Consider the following 17,500-nt stretch of genomic DNA (forward strand, 5'->3'; position numbering starts at 1 on the left):
GTTCACCTGAAAAATACAATATAAAATATATCTCGTACAAAAATTAAAAGTACAACAATTCTGGAAGAAAATAGAAAAAGGATACAAATGACACCAACAGTGCTTGATGTCCGTGGATGTGGCCACCCCACATTCTACCTCTTTGCTTACATGGAGGGTTCACCATCCCCACATTATATGTTATAAATGACCTCTAGTTGTCTTCTGGTGCTGATAGGTTTGGCTAGGATCAGGGATGAAATCCAACAGGTTCTGACAGGTTCTGGAGAACTGGTAGCAGTAATTTTGAGCAGTTTGGAGAATGAGCAAATACCACCTCTGGCTGGCCCCAGAGTAGGGGAGGAAAGGGGATCTTGCAGTATCCTTCCCCTGTCTTGCCCACCAAGCCACGCCCACCAAGCCACACCATGCCCACCAAGCAATGCCCACAGAACCAGTAGTAAAAAAAATTGGTTTCACCACTAGCTAGGATGATTGTGTAGTATTGTGGGCCAGCTCTAGCAATGCAAAAGAATTTCTAGAACCACAATCCTCTGACCAATGAGCCATCAACAGGCATATAACCCCAAACCATTCCAGAAAAGAAGCGACCAAAGATTAGAAGAAGCCAAAAGCCCTCAGGTCATTCCTTCCTCATCACACTCCTGTTAAAAATGTTCTGATAAGCAGGAACAATCAAAGAGGGAAGTCTCTCCACAAAGACAAGACTGGTAGTACAAGCTACTACATAGTATTATACACTATACATTATACTATGTAGTGTTAATACCACTTTATAATCCTTGGTAGGACCACATATGGAATATTGCAGCTAGTTTTGGTCATCATGATATAAAAAAGATGTTGAGATTCTACAAATAGTGAAAACCACAGCAACAAGGATGATTGGGGGCAGGAGGCTAAAACGGTTGCAGGAATTGGGTATGTCTAGTTTAATGAAAAGAAGGACTGGGGTGACATGATAACATCTCCCAATATTTGGGGGGCTGCCACAAGGAAGAGAGGTGCAACCTATTTTCCAAAGCAGAAGAATGCAAGACAAGAAGCAACAGATGGAAAATAATCAAGGAGAGAAGCAACCTAAAGCAAAGGAGAAATTTCCCAACAGTTAGAACAATTAATGAGTGAAATGGCTTTCCTTCAGAAGCTGTGGGGGCTCCCTCACTGGAGCCTTTTAAGAAGAGACTGGACAGCCATTTGTCTGAAATGGTAGAGGGCTGTCCTGCTTGAGCAGTGGGTTCGACTAGAAGACCTCCATGGTCCCTTCCAGCTCTGTTATTGTTATATAAACAGCCATTAGACCTCACTTGATATGATCAGAATACTGATGAAATTATCTAGCCCTCTTCTCAAACATCTGCAAGCAGGAAACCAACCTCAGAGAATGCCAAAAACCCAACAAGTACCAGTTATTTATTCCCTTTAGTTGAGACCCATACACAGGGTTGCCTGCAGTAGCCAAGTTTTAGGCGTAAATATCTCGATGTGAGTCATGCTTCATGACACAAGTTCTGTCCCTGATGCACTGATGGGAGAAGTGGCCATGAAAGCGGAAAAGGGTTGTGAAATGTAGAGAGAAAGACCTTGGCACAAATGGGCAAGTAGCGTGACCTAGACAAAGAAAAGAAAAGAAAGAAATGGATCTATGCACAAAGAAGCAGTGGAAAAACACACAAGTTGAACTATAACCAAGCCAGTTTCCAGCCTTCCCTGAGGGGACCCATCATGGCTGCCCTCCCTCCCCAAAGACACCTCAACCCTTCCCGCCAAAACCGCTTCTTTTCTTTTATTGGCTCTCGAGGTTCAGGTGACTCTGGATGGGCCTCTTCATGATTAGTCGGCCCACAGGCTGACATCTGTCATGGAAGAACAGCCTCCCTGAGCAGGGGATAGGCCCTTGTGCTCCTTCTTCCCTCGCCTTGTGGCTGTCCACAGGTTGATCCAGCTGCCAATCAAATAGTAGCGCCCAATCAAAGGGCTGTTGCTAGGCAGGCAGTGAGAAGGAGGGAAGACAAGATGGCTGTCTGAAGCTTTGCCACCATAGGCCTCATGAAGTAGCCAAATAAAAAGAGCCAAAGCTCTTTGGCCCTCAAGGTTCAGGTGATTCTGGATAGGCCTCTTCATGATTAGTTGGCTGCCTGAAGCTCTGCTGCCACAGGCCTTAGGCTGAATAAACAGAGCCAAAGACAGGAGGCAAAGTGAAGATTGCAACTCAAAGATAGACTGCCCTGATGAGGAGAGGTTCCGGAAAGGGTGCAGCAGCTGAAAGAAATGAGGGGAGAAAGGCATCTTTGTTCTCTCAGCCATTTCCCTCAGATGGATCAAAGATTCAGGAGAAAACACCAGGAAGCGCAACCAAGGAGCAAATAAGGGGGAAATGTGGAATAAAAGTATAAGACTTGAACAGGACAGGAATAGAAAGCAGGAATTAAAAAAGAGAAAAGAAGATCGAACAACTGAAATTGGACTTTTAAAATGTAGTGTAAATAGAAGCCATGGAAATTAGTTACAGTTTTATTAAGATTCATTTCATCATTCATCAATCTTTAACTTCCTTTAATTTTTAAGCTTATTTTGTTTTTGGCAAAATAAAAGACAACACCCACTCCCCAACCACTAAGGGAAGATACAAAATCCCAAACAATTGTCCAAATTTCCATTTCTTTGTTGTCTCCTTCAAACAATATAAATGCAGACATAGGCATCATGAGGCAAAAATAAAAGAAAAAAGAATCCAATCAACAATTTTCTCAGAAATAAAGGTGGAAAAGAATCATAGAGATACTTCTCAGAGCAGACCATGCTGTCACAACTCCGCTATTATTCTGACTCTGTAAACCGCTCAGAGAGGGCTGTAAAAGCACTGTGAAGCAGTGTATAAGTCTAAGAACTATTGCTGTTGCTTGCTCTGCAAACTTGCTGTCACTCGAGAAGAGGAGATCTCTCAGGGGGTGTAATCCATCTCCTACTTGAAAACATAAGTGGCTTTTCCTCCTAGCCAGGAACTCTGAGGACACCACTATTCCCTTAAAAGGGAACGTGAATCCAAGCTCAGCAGCAAAGCCCAGAGAAACGGAGGACCCATGGGTGCTCCCAGCTGTGAAAATGCTCAGGGAACGGGCTCCCCAAATATCCTGCAGCCGCTGAGGTTGGCAGGAGAAAGAGAAGTCCTCCTCCTCACTCGTGCAAAATATTCCTTCTGCCTCCTGCTGAACCGTCCCTCCTCCTTGCCCCGTTCAGAATGCAACTGGCACTCAGGGCACCTTCCCCAGGAAGAAGGTCCCTCTCGGCTGCATGGAAATCCTTCTGTCTCGGGCACATCCTACCTCTGATGCACAAAATGGGATGAGGTAAGCCAGCAAGGATCCAGTGTAGATTTAGCAGTGTGAAACATAACAAAGAAATGCACAGAGACACCAATTCAGGCAGTGGCTCCAAGGCCTCTGCTTGTAGCACATGCTGACTCTTTGCTCCCTCTTTCCTGCCCTGTTTCATTCTCTCCTTTTGTGCAGCCATCTGCTGCAGCTCCTCTTGAAGCCCCACAAGGGGATGCCCATCTCTGGGTGCACAAACCTCTCAGAAGAGAGAAATAGTGGGATTGAGAGGGGGGGAGAGAGTGAGAGGAGGAATCCTGCTGCCCTCTGCGGCCATCTCAATGTGTACTACTCCACGGTGTCTAAGAGAGAATGATGTTTAGGCAGCCAAAGGGGAGGGTCCTTTGAGAAAGGTTATAGATGTCCTGTTCCATCCAATCTGCTTTGCTAAAAGTGAGGGTCCCAAAGGGGCTGCCTCTCCCCCTCCCCCCCTCCCGTTATATTTACAGATGGGTTCAGTTCAACCCCGACATTCCCCTTCAACCAAATCACCAGCTGTGAGGCTTTTGCTGAGTTACATCCTGCGCAGCTGGCCAGTGAGAAAAGCTGATGTTCACCTTTCAAGAATAACCTCCCTTCCTCTCCAAAGGAAGACTGCGGATAATGTGGTGGTGCCTCTGTCAGCTTCTTTTCTCCCAGCCTCTCTTCCCTCCTGGCATCGATCCTTCTGTCAACACATTCAACCATCATTCCAGAATTCCCATTCAGTTTATGTGGTTCCCTGATTGGCTGACTGGCTCACTTCTTCAGCGTTCCATGTGTGGCATCAGTCGTGGAAAATCTGGGCCTCAGATCTAGCCTTTACCAGAGTTAAAGAGCTGTGGAAAAGGTGAGACGTTCCCCACTCTTAGAATAATAGAATAACCCCTCCAGATCAGGATGAGCAGAAGTGTGCCTCCTACTAGCGTGTCAGTGAAGGTGCCAAGGAGACCTATTTTGAGTTTTCCCAGCGTGGGCTTTCATCCCATGCTCCCTATTTCAGTCAAATAGAGCTGGAAGGGACCTTGGAGGTCTTCTAGTCCAACATCCTATACCAGGAAACCCTAAACCGTTTCAGACAAATGGCTGTCCAGTCTCTTCTTAAAAACTGTCAGTGTTGGAGGACCCACAACTTCTGGAGGCAAGCTCTTCCACTGATTAATTGTTCTAACTATAAGGACATTTCTCCTTAGTTCTAGGTTAGTTCTCTCCATCCATTGCTTCCATCCTGCCTTCAAATGCTTTAGAGAATAGGTTGACCCCGTCTTTTCTGTGGCAGCTCCTCAAATATTGGAACACAGCTATCATGTCACCCCAGTCCTTTCTTTCCTTAAGTAGACATATCAAATTCCTGCAACCATTGTTTGTATGTTTTAGCCTCCGGCACTCTAATCTTCATTGTTGGTCTTCTCTGCACTCTTTCGAGACTCGACAACTTTTTTATATTGTGGCAACCAAATTCATTTTGTTGGATAGGGCCCATTCCACGTAAAAATGTGGAATAGACAACATCACCACCAAATAGATTTGTAGCTGGCTGACAAACCATACTCAACGAATAGTCCTTAATGGCAATACATCCACACGGAGAGAAGTAAGTGGTGGGGTACCACAAGGCTCCCTGTAAGGTCCACTATGCTTCAATATTTTTATAAATGACTTAGATGAGGGAATAGAAGGGGAACTCATCAAATTTGCAGATGATACTAAGCTGGCAGGAATGGCCAACACTCCAGAAGACAAACTCAGGATCCATAAAGATCTTGACAAACTTAAACAATTGGCTCTATCATACAAAATGAATTTTAATGAGGAGAGGGCAGGGAAAATCAAAGGTATAAGTACAGATTAGGCAAGATCTGGCTCAACAACAGTCACTGTGAGAGGGACCTTAGAGTCCTAGAGGATCATCACTTGACTATGAGCCAGCCGTGCGCCGCCGCCGCCAAAAAAGCTAATACAATTCTGGGTTATATAAACAGGCATAGAACCAAGATCACGTGAGTATTAGTGCCGCTTTGCAAAACCCTAGTAAGGCCACACCTGGAATCCTGCATCCAGTTTTGGTCAGCAAATTACAAGAAAGATCTTGAAACTTGGGGAAAAAAAGTTCAGAGAAGAGCAACTAATATGTTGAAAGGCCTGTAGACTAAAACATGAAGAACGGCTGCAGGTTTTGGGTTTGCCTAGTCTAAAGAAAAGAATTAGGGGTGACATCATAACAGTATTCCAGTATTTGAGGGGCTGCCACAAAGAAGCGGGGGTCAAATTATTCTCCAAAGTACCAGCAGGCAGGATAAGAAACAATGGTTGGAAATTAATCAGAGCAGCAACCTGGGATTAAGGAGAAACGTCTTAACAGTGAAGACAATTAACCAGTGGAACAGCTTGCCACCGGAAGTTGTGGGTGCTCCATCAGGAGGTTTTTAAGAAGAGACTAGACAGTCACTTCTTCTTTTGCCTTTAGCTACTTTGGAGAATAGGTTGACCCCCCTCTTCTCTCTGGCAGCCTTTTAGATATTGGAGGACAGTTATCATGTCACCCCTAGTCTTTCTTCTCATTAAACTAGACATACCCAATTCCTGCAACCGTTCTTCATAAGTTTTATCCTCCAGCCCCCTAATCATTCTTGTTGCTCTTCTCTGCACTCTTTCCAGAGTCTCCACATCTTTTTTTATATTGTGGCAACAAAAACTGGATGCAATATTCCAAGTGTGATCATACCAGGGCATTGTAAAGTTGTACTACCTGTTTATGTGATCTTGATTCTATCCTACCATTAATGCACCCTAGGACTGTGTTGGCTTCTTTGGCTTCTGCAGCACACGGATGGCTCATATTTAAGGGATTGTCTACTACAGGGGTCCTCAAACTTTTTAAACGGTGCCAATTCACACCCCCTCAGACTGTTGGGGGAGACGGACTAGCTGTGTGGGTGTGGCTAGTTGGTCATGTGACTGTGTGGGTGTGGCTAGTTGGTCATGTGACTGTGGGTGTGGCTAGTTGGTCATATGGCTGAGTGGGTGTGGCCAATTTAGTAGTCCATTTTTTAAGTTGTTTAGGAGTCTAGTGCAGGGGTGGATTCTAAATTTTTTTACTACCGGTTCTGTGGGCGTGGCTTATTTTGTGGGCGTGGTTTGGTGGGGGGGGTAATGTGACTGGGTGGGCGTGGCCAACTTTTTTTTTTATTATTTTTAAAAGCATTTTTTCTACAACCTTAAGAGGTTGCAGGAAAAAAATGCTTTTAGAAGCCTCTGACGATCAAGCAAGACAGCTGGGATCGCCAGAGGCTTTTGAAGGCATTTTTTTTTTCCTACAACCTCTTCGGCGACTGGGCTGGGGACTGGTTCGGGAGCATGGCCTGTCAATTTTATTCCCGGTTCTCCGAACTGCTAAAAGTTTGGCGGAGAGAAGCGGCTGGGCTCAACCCTAGCTTTGCTGTCCATTGCAACTTGTAATCTCAAAAACGGCCGGAGAATGAACGTTTGTGTTGTAGCCGCCGGAGCTACTAAGCAGGGGGCCAAGCTACGTGCCTGAAGGACCCCATCCTGTCACTGGGAATCCAGGCGCCTCAGCGATCAAGGACTGCTGTATTCTAGAATTCCCACTTTTCTGAGTACTTTCCACGGGAGGTTACTTGCTCTTCCGTGTGTTTCTTTCTTTTTTTTTAATTTTTTAATTTGATTTATATGCCGCCCTTCTCCGAATACTCAGGGCGGCTTACAATGCGTTAAGCAACAGCCTTCATCCTTTTGTATATTTATACAAAGTCAGCTTATTGCCCCCACAAACTGGGTCCTCATTTCACCTACCTTAGAAAGGAGGGAAGGCTGAGTCAACCTTGAGCCTTGGCGAGATTCGAACCCTGCAGTAATTGCAGGCAGCTGGTCTTAATAAGCTTAATAACAGGGTGCCTTAAACCCCTGTACTACCAAGGCTCTTTCGAATAATAGGCGGCTTCCTTTTGGTTCTCTGCCGCACAAGCCAAAACCCACCAGGCAGATGTGCCTCTTTGCAGGCGCAGCAGCCCACCTGCTCTCTTCCAGCCCCTCTTGCCGAGCAGGTTCTTAAGGCGCCTCCGCAGCGCCTAGAGGAGGAGCCCAGAGACGGCGTCAAGAAGAGGCGGGAGGGTCCCTGCGCAGCTGCCATTGGACCTGGCCGGCGGGCACCTCTCCTGGAGGCTGAACTGCGCTGGGCTCCCAGCGTTGCATGACTCGCTCCCCCTGTGCAGCTGTCAGAGGGAAGAGAAGAGGCTCGTTCGGAGCGGCTGCTCCCACTGGGCCCGGGAGCGAAAGGAGGCAGGAGAGCCGTGGGTGAAGATTGGCCAGGGACTTCAGTCCACCGTCACTCTGCTGGGGGGTGAGCCGGAGGGTCCCAGCAGGAGAGGCTGCCCCTGCTGCGTCATTACGCATTGCTTCCAAGAGTCGTGCTTGGTGCCAGGGCGGCGCTCGCCCTCCCCTCTGCCTCAGGCCCCTTATCCAGCCCGGGACCAGAGAAGCGCCCCTTCTGGGCGAGTGCCGCCCCTCTCCGCTTCGGGTCTGCTTCACCCAGGATGAATGGAAAGCGCGCAGGGACCCGGCACTGAGCACGACTCTTGGAAATCCTCCCTGCCGGCCCGGGAGCACGTGGCTGCTGTGCCGGCAGCGCCTCCCCCCGCCCCCCCGCCAGCCTGGGAACACGTGGCTGCTGCGCCGGCGGCAATGCCGCTCAGCTGAACTTCACAAATTAATAGGCAGGTTTCCGGGGGGTCAAAGAAGGAAACTGGAGGCTGAATGCTGAATGCTGATTGTGCCCATCAGCCAGCCAATGGGAGAGAGGCAGAATTTGAATATTCTACCTCATAAGGGAACAAACTGTCAAAAACTGTCAGAAGGAAAATCCAGCTGAAGACACAAAGAGTAAGTCCGGTGGAGCTCCTACTCACAGTTTAATTCTGGTAATAGACCAAGAGTCCAGAGTTTGGGTAGGTAACCCATGCCAATAATAATAATAATTAATAACAACAAGAACAACAGGGATACCCATTGTATCACTACAATTGTATTACCCATTAATATCGTAACAGTGATACCCATTGTCATTGGGGCTCTTGGTACCATGTCCAAGAATTTTATAAGATACATCAACAAATTGCAGCTTCCTGCAATAACACCAGCGGAACTGCAAAAACACTGCGCTACTTGGAAACATCGTACATCTTAAGAAGGTACTTGGTTGATCCCTAGGACGCTGGCAGCAACCCGTATCAACCATTAGCACCAGTCAATGGTATTTGTGATGCATTTTTGAATGTTCAGTTGACTTGAGTTTCATGTTTAATGAATAAAGTAAATAATAATAATAATAATAATAATAATAATAATATAACTTTATACACGGTATACCCTTACAATGAAATTCACTTAACACCCAAAGACCAGGTCCAACACACATAACAATCCCCAACACACACACACACACACACACACACACACACACACACACACACACCACAAATTCCCCACCCCTAAACGACCCAAACATCCACACAACAGACCAAGTAATGCTGTCCAACAGCTCATTTATGGTGGCCCTTTAGTTCATTGTTGAGTGCAATTACAACTCTGGGATAAAAACTATTCAGAAAATGTGTGGTCCGAGTTTTAATTGTTCTGTATCTTCTGCCAGAAGGCAACAGTCCAAAAAGATTGTAAGCAGGATGGGAAGAGTCTCTGAGAATGTTATGCAACTTCCTCAAACAGCAAGATTCGAAGATGTCCAGGGCTGGTAGCTGGAGCCCAATGATATTCTGGGCAGTTTTAATGATTCTCTGTGTTACGTTGGGTGAATGAGGACGCAGCAAGCTAGGCAGTGAGTGACAACAGCTCTTTATTGTAGGGTGAGAACCTAGCAACTGACCTAGGGAAACAGCTCCCTTTATATACCTTGCAGCTGTGATGGTCAGCCAATCAGCTGATGGTCAGTTAGTTTAAACTTCCCGCCAAGAAAACCTATTTACATAACACTCCTCCCCTCCCAGAAGTCACTTTGGGTTACTATTTGCATACAAAGTCTCTCAGGTGACCAGGACGTGTACGTATCCTGGTCGTCCTGCGCAGTTCAGTTGGAGGGGAGGTGTCGAGCAGGTCAGAGGGACTCCCTGTTTCTCCCTGCTCCGCCAGTGGAACCTCCGAGATCTCTTTGTGGGCGGCGACTTCTTCGATCGGTCGGAACTCCTCGATGGGGCAGCGCTGGACGTCAGGATCGCCAGCTAAGTCCTCCGCTGCACTTGGGCTTGATGTAGTTTGTGGTTCTGGTTGGTAGTCAGGGAGTGATTCATTGAAGTTTTCCTCGGCGTCTGTGGCTACTCATCTCCTCAGCTGATCTATGTGCCTGCGCCAAACTCTCCCGTCCCCCATGTCTACCCTGTATGATTTGGGCCCCGTGATTTCTGTAATTGTTCCTGCTTCCCAGAGTGGGCCCTTCCCATAGTTCCTGGCATGGACTGGAGTCCCTATGGTGAACTCCCTGAGCTTCCCCTCCCCCCCCCTTGAAAACCTTGGGGGAGTAGTTGGTATTCAGCCTATCTAATACCCCTCGTAGCTTCCATCCCATTAACAGCTCTGCCGGGCTTCGGCCTGTGGCAGTACAAGGTGTACAGTGCTGGGCTGTTAGAAATCGATCTATTCTTTCCTGCCAGTCCCCGGGGCCTAGGCGTGAGAGGGCCTCCTTGGCCATTCTTACAAATCTCTCAGCCTGACCATTACTAGCCGGATGGAATGGGGCTGAGAGGATATGTCTGACCCCCAGGTCCACTAAGTACCCCTCGAATTGTGTGGCTGTGAATTGGGGCCCGTTGTCTGAAACTAGGATGTTCGGTAACCAATGGGTGGCGAACAACTGTCTCAGTTCCCTGATAACCGCGTCGGTGGTAGTGGCCCTCATAAGCTTAATCTTTAGCCACTTTGAAAATGCGTCCACTATGACCATAAAGGTCTGTCCGTGAAATGGCCCAGCGAAATCTATGTGGATCCTGGACCAGGGTCCCTTGGGTCTTTCCCACTCCCTCACCGGTGCTGTCGGTGGATCTGGCCTAGACTCTTGGCAGGGTTGGCATCTCCCCATTCACTCGGTAATGTCTACGTCCATGTTGGGCCACCAGACATAGCTCTGGGCTAGTCCTTTCATCCGAACAATCCCAGGGTATCCCTCATGCAATAGAGTTAAGACTTTTTCCCTTAGGCACAAGGGAACAATAACCCGATCGCCCCATAACAGACACCCCCCTTGCATCGTTAGCTCGTCCCGTTTGCTCGCATACTGTTTAAATTCCCCACCCCCAGTCTTCTCCGGCCACCCCCTCGTCACCCAACTTGCGACCAACCGGATCACGTGGTTCTTGGTTGAAGCTCTCACTACTTCTGCTGATGTAATGGTCCCCGAGTCCAATACGTCTATCAACAGAATGGGGATGCTGGGTGTGGGGTCTTCCAGTTTGTCTGGTAGTGGGCATCGGCTGAGTGCGTCGGTGTTGCCCATGTCTGCCCCTGGCGATAAGAGTATGCTGCAAGGAAGATGGCCTAGCGTGTCATCCTGGGCGATAGGGCTGCCGGTGTTGGTTGGTCTCCTGCGATGAGACCCAGGAGCGCGTGATGGTCGGTGATCAGGTCGAAGTCCCTCCCGAATAGGTACTCGTGGAACTTTTTTACTCCCGAGACGGCGGCGAGGGCCTCCTTGTCAAGCTGGCTGTAATTTCTCTCGGCGCTTGACAGAGTTCGGGAGTAGTAGGCGATGGGTGCCTCTAGGCCATTAGGGAGTCTATGGCTCAGGACGGCTCCCACGCCTAATGGGGACGCATCACAAGCTAAAATAAGGGGAAGCGTAGAGTTGTATTGTATCAAGAAACTCTCAGCTGACAGCAGTTTCTTAATGTTTGCGAATGCAGTGTCCTCGACCTTCCCCCATTTCCAGGTGGACTTCTTGGCTAACAGTCTGTGCAGGGGTTCAGCCACTGTTGCCTTGTCTTTTAGGAAAATCGCGTAGAAATTTAACAGTCCCAGGAACGCCTGTAGTTGTGTCCAACTCTTGGCAATTCTATGGGCCAGATGGTCTCCCCACCTCTTCTGATCTTGCGCTGCTTCTTCGGGTCATTCTCTCCTCTGGCTGGGGTCAGCTTTGAGGGTGTCCAGCCATTTTGTTCTTTGATGGCCTAATTTCCTAAGTGCTAACTCTTCCAAAGATAATTGCCTTCTCCAGTGAATTCCTCCGCATGACGTGGCCAAAGTAAGGGAGACACAGTTTTTGATTTTCCTTCCAGTGACATGCTGGTGTTATGCGCTCCGGGACTTGCTTGTTAGTCTCCTTTGCTGCCCAAGGAATACGCAGGCACCTTCTCCAGCACCACAACTCAAACGAGACTATTTTCTTCCCGTCTTGCTTTTTTAAGGACCAACTTTCACAACCATGGGTAACTATGGGGAACACGATAGGGCGGACTAACCTACGCTTGGTTGCCAGGCTGATGTCCTTGCTGTTCCATATTTGGCGCATGTTCATTGTGTGTGATCCAGTGCAATCCAACCTTTTATTTCTGGGCTGCATTTGAGCGATCTGCGATCCTACAATGAATATTAAACACCCTAAACTGACTCCAGGGGAGTCCATATATGGATACTATCTTACACCGTCTGTTACTTTCCGTGAACACTTCTGGTAATGTGTTTCTTAATATAAGTTCGTTACAGGAATGATATAGAACATAAGTCATTAAGCTCATCAGTACATTTAACAAGTTCCTTCTGTTCCTTGTATTTTCCTGAGGTTTGCAACATAACTTCTTATCCCACGTCAACACTTCTGAGAGCAACATAATACTGTGAATAATACAATACATAGATTAATATTATTTATAGTATAAGACCCTCCTGTCTCACTAAGGAAAGGCCCAAAAACCTAATCCACATTTTCTCCTAAAGATGTAACAGAATACAGAATAACAGAGTTGGAAGGGACCTTGGAAGTCGTCTAGTCCAACCGACTGTTCAAGCAGGAAGCCCTATACCATACCAGACAAATTGTTGTTCAATCTCTTCTTAAAAACCTCCAGTTGTTGGAGCATCCACAACTTCTGGACGCAAGCTGTTCCGCTGGTTAAATGTATGGTCAAGAAATTTCTCCTTAGTTCTGTGTTGGCTCTCTCCTTGGTTAGTTTCCATCCGTTGCTTCTTGTTCTGCCTTCAGGGGCTTTGGAGAATAGGTTGACCCCCTCTTTTTTGTAGCAGTCCCTCAAATATTGAAAGACTGCTATCGTATCATCCCTAGTCCTTCTTCTCATTAGACTAGACATAGTCCAGTCTAATGAAAAGTTCCTGTTCCAGTTCCTGCAACTGTCCTTCATCTGTTTTAGCCTCCAGCCCCCTAATCATCATCTTTTTTATATTGTGGCAACCAAAGCTGGATGCCATATTCCAAGTGTGGTCTTACCAAGGCCTTATAAAGCGGAACTATCACTTCATGTGATCTTGATTCTATCTCTCTGTTGTTACAAGGTAGGATTGCATTGGCTTTTTTGGCTGGTGCCGCACATTGCTGGCTCATGTTTAAGTGATTGTCCACTAGAAGGACATAAAATCCAGGAAAGGAGATATTAGTTAATTCTGAAGCTGTCTCCATTTTGCTGACCACTTTCTCTTTTTAACCAAAATGTTTGCATTTCCACTTACATTAATTCTCATAATCTGCTCCATTCTCCAGCTGTGTGCATTGGGATGAGATGTTACATGCACCGATGAGGTAAAATGGCTCCCAAACCACCACCAGCAAAAGGTAAGCTATCTTTTCTGCCATCTTCTCCTCAAAATATGTCGTCATCATCATAATCGTCACTGGATGGGACCTTGGAGGTCTTCTAGTCCAACTCCCTGTTCAAGCAGGAGACCATGTAGGAGAATGTCAGTGCCCTACCTGTAGACTTCCTTCTTGGGAGGATCCGCTGGAATCTTCCTGCAACATGGCCATAGTCCAAATAAACATAATCATGCCAGGATTAAGCCTGAATCTGTTCACCCCCATCTAGGCCCACACAGTTTCCTGGCACCGGATCAGGACTTTGACACTGTCACTTGATCTTCCTGAGGTCCAGAAGAATAATTGATGTCATCAGCATATTGATGATATTCTCACCCCAACCTCTGTGGTCCTTGGTGTTCTCGGAGCTTGGCTGTTTTCTTGCAGATGTTTCATTACCCAAGTAGTTCACTGATGCTCTTACCTAGTAGGGTAATGGAATGTCTGCAAGAACACAACCAAGCTCAGAGAGCTCCAAGGATCCCACCCTCCTCTTTCCTCCTCCTCCTCCTCCTCTCCCTTCTAGCACTAATGCTGTTACCTAATTGGGTAATGAAACGTCTCCAAGAAAACAAAGAAGCTCAGGGAGCACCAAGGACCACTCATTTCAACTCTGAGCTACGAATATTCTCTCCTATCTGACTCAAACCAGCAGACGATCTCAGCCAGCAGTTTCTTGTAAGTTAAGTAAAACAATTGCAGAAACAGAAAATACAAGTTCTGTGTCACAGAATTTTGCTGAAGAAAAGATCTTAAGCCGAAGATAGCCACCATGTTCATTGCAGGGGAAGGAGGGGTGGGATTGCTTTCCCTGAACCACAGAACGGCAGTGATTCTTCTAGCCTTTGGGCTGGAGGGGTGGGAAATCTAACGGATCTGAATCGTAGAAAAGTATTTATCAGTCTATCTGATTTGTAAAGAGGCTGGGGGGAAGTGAGATAAATGTTTGAGCAAATGAAAAAGTACTTTTCTATTCTCAAGTTTTCCTTTTGTAACAAGGCAGCTGAGCAAAGGATTCTATTGTTGCTTGGAATGCAATTCCTGCAGCTTCTCACCCGCTAAAAACAAGCTTCCTCGTTACGGCCGCCTGCTTGATGAACCTTTAGGCAGAAATTGGGCTTCTGGGGATAGGATTCTTGGGTCATGCATTAGCCTGGGGCTGATTCCATTTGACGTATTGGAGGTGAATTGGTTCTCTCTCTTTCTCTAGGTCCAGCTCCAGCGAAAGATGCAGCAGGTAAGTATGCACCCAAAAATCCATGCTGTAGGTCAGGTTTCGGGGAGGGCAACCTGTTCTTAAAGAAACATAGAAAAGTGACATCAGAAAAAGACCGGGTGGTCCATCAAGTCTGTCCTTTGACTTTTCTTGTTTTTTTTTTTTTAATTAATTCATTATTATTTTGTAATTGTTATTTTCATTTTTTTAAATCCACCATCCACTTTGTTGGATGGTGGACCTGGGTTTATCCCAAGCATGTTTAAATTTTTCAGGGGTCAAAAGAAAATAAGACCCAGTATTTTGGGGGAAACATAGTATATGTATATATACATACATACATGCACATATATAATTTTGGATTAAGACTTTCTTTCAGTTACAAACAAAGAAAGATCCATCCTAGATCCAGTTAACTCATTAAGTTTAAGTCAATCCTTCCAGCTTGTCTTCATGGAGTAAAATCTTTTTCTTCTCTGGAATGTTTATCAAGGAGTTATAATCCTCCCTTTTTATCAGGGATTTCTCAGCCTTGTTAATGTCCTTAAAGAAAAAGTCCCAAATTTGTCTTTTTTCTTGATGCTCTTCTTTCAGTTGTGTTGAGAGGTTTATATTTAACCCTTCATAATAAAAGTCAGTATCAGTTTTTTTTCAAAATTGCAATGAACTCCTCTGCATTTTCAGCTACTTGTGAAGTTGCCTCAGTAGTTTTGTAACTTTCTTCAGATATTTGCATCTCTAAAGTAATTTGAGAGGATTTTTAAAAATCATCCTTGGAGCACAGCTGGTCAACAAATCGGTGAATTTTATTTAGAGACCTTTCCAATATATCTCCAATACTTTGCTCCTCCATCTTGGCTCCCTCTTTAATCAGGATCAGAAAATTTTAGCCACAAAGTAGACCAAGCTACAAGTTACTACAATAATAAACTAAAACCAGAGCCTTCAGTCTTTATGTTTCTCCGTCAGCTTTTTTTCTTTTTGTTCCACACTTCCTTATTTTGGCTTGCCTTAGCAGCCTTCTTCCTTATTATTTAGCACAAAAGGAATCCCTAAAATGGCGCAAGTCTTCAAAAAGATGTAGTAAGCTGTGACTAAAGAGAGTCTCTTTTAATTTAACTTAGAAAAGATTAATAGTCCTTGAAGGGGATTAAGAAGTGAAAGGCACAATTTACTGTCCGTTTGAAAGGTAAATTTCGAAATGGCAGCTTCAACCCCAAACAGATTGCAGCCCCTCCCCAGCTTTTGGCATGCACATGGCTTCGAAGTCCAATGCCAGAAGCCACTTTCAGGCTTTCAGCTTTATCAGAGGGTCTTGAGGGGTAGTTCTTAGACTCTCCCTGATCCGGCTGGGTCATGAAAACTGAAAGAATGCCAGTCCCTTCAGTCGAAAGCTGAAGAGCTACAACCCAGGGAAAACCCCTTCAGAGATCTCTCCCTCGTCGTGTATTTCCCTCGGCCATTTTCACGGAAGTCCCAGCCTGGGACTGATCCTATTTGATGTATTGGTTGTCAATTTGTTTTCTGTCTTTTTCTAGGTGCAGAGAAAACCCCACCAAGTAAGTAGGCATCCGAAAGTCTGTGCAATAAGACAGATTTGGGGCAGGGGTGAAATCTAAACTGTGTTACTACTGGTTCTGTGGGCGTGGCTTTGTGGTGGTGGGGTAATGTGACTGGGTGGGCATGGCCAATTTTTTTTTTTTACTTTTAAAACCATTTTTTTTTTTACATGTAAAACCATGTTAAAAAATGCTTTCAAAAGGCTCTGACGATCCTAGATGAGTTGCCTGATCGGCAGGCAACTTAGCTGGGGTTGTCAGAGCTTGGATCGTCAGAGCCATTTCAAAGAAAAAAAGGCTCTGATGATCGCACGGCTCAGCTGGTGGGCATGGGGGGCAGGGGCAGGGATTTTTGCTACCGGTTCTTCGAACTGCCCTCTGCCATCGCTACCTACTCGCCTGAGCCAGTCCGAACCGGGAGCATTTTACCCCTGGTTTGGGAGCCCAACCTGTTTGTAAAGAAATATAGAAAAGTGACATCAGAAAAAGACCTGGAGATCCATCAAGTCTCTCCTTTGCATTTGCTTGTTTGTTGTGTGTTTTTTAATTTTATTTAGTATTTTGTAATTATTTTTATAGTTTTAATTTATTTTTAGTTTTCATTTTGTCAGATGCTGGACATGTGTTTATCTGAAGGATATTTTAAAATGACTTATCTGCAGAAGGCTACACGTAATGCTTAAGCTGCCAAGGAAATTGGAATTAGCTGCACTGGCACTTTGGGCTTCTTTGCAGGTCTGATGCAGATTCACCCTCCCCACAGCCTTCCATCACCGGGATGGTTGTGGGGATGCATGCCAAGCAATGGGAGGGAGGCCCTTCCGAGAGAGGAGAGGTCCGAGGGAAGGGAGGGAGGCTCCGGACCCTCTCCAGGCAGAGGAGGAATGGAGACCCCCTGCTAAGCCTGAGATGTTGTCAGAGGAAGCACAGGGGGTGGAGGGTCTGCCCAGAGGAGGACACACAGATGGCCCACCAAAACCTTGGAGGCCCCCAGTAACAGGGGGGAGCTGAGGGAAGCCAAGGAGCAAATACTGGGGATGTTCACGGAGAAACAGAACACGGAGAAACAGAAGGATTCTCTCATAAGGGAAGAAGCCCCCTTGCCAATTTGGCTATGGTTAACTGTCTTTCTACGGTGGGTGTCCGGAATGCCTAAGAACTTTTGTTGGCCAAGGCCAGCCATTGGTCTGCTGAGGGTGAGCAAAGTAGTGGAGCTATGTTAAGTTGGCTGCTTTGGGCTGTTGGGCACAGTGACAGCACAGAGTGTGAGAGGGTGACCTAGTATTGGAGAGATCCAGGTTGAAGCCCATCCTCGGCCTTGGAAACTCCCTGGGAGAAGGGAAGGGAAGTGGGGAGAGGAGAGGAGGGGAGAGGGGAGGGAAGGGAAGGGCATGTGAGGTTATTCCATCCCAAGAGAGTCAAGGAGCAGTTGGGTCCAAGGCCCAAATCTATCGGTTCCTTCTCAGCCTTGATCCTTCAGTGGTGTGTCCAAACTCTGCTCCCTACTTTATCAGGGAGGCCTGGCATGGATGTTGTTTCTATAACC

This window comes from Pituophis catenifer, unplaced genomic scaffold (genome assembly GCF_029215685.1).
Source record: "Pituophis catenifer annectens isolate HBS135680 unplaced genomic scaffold, rPitCat1.0.hap2 SCAF_8, whole genome shotgun sequence".
In the NCBI taxonomy this organism is placed as follows: Eukaryota; Metazoa; Chordata; class Lepidosauria; order Squamata; family Colubridae; genus Pituophis; species Pituophis catenifer.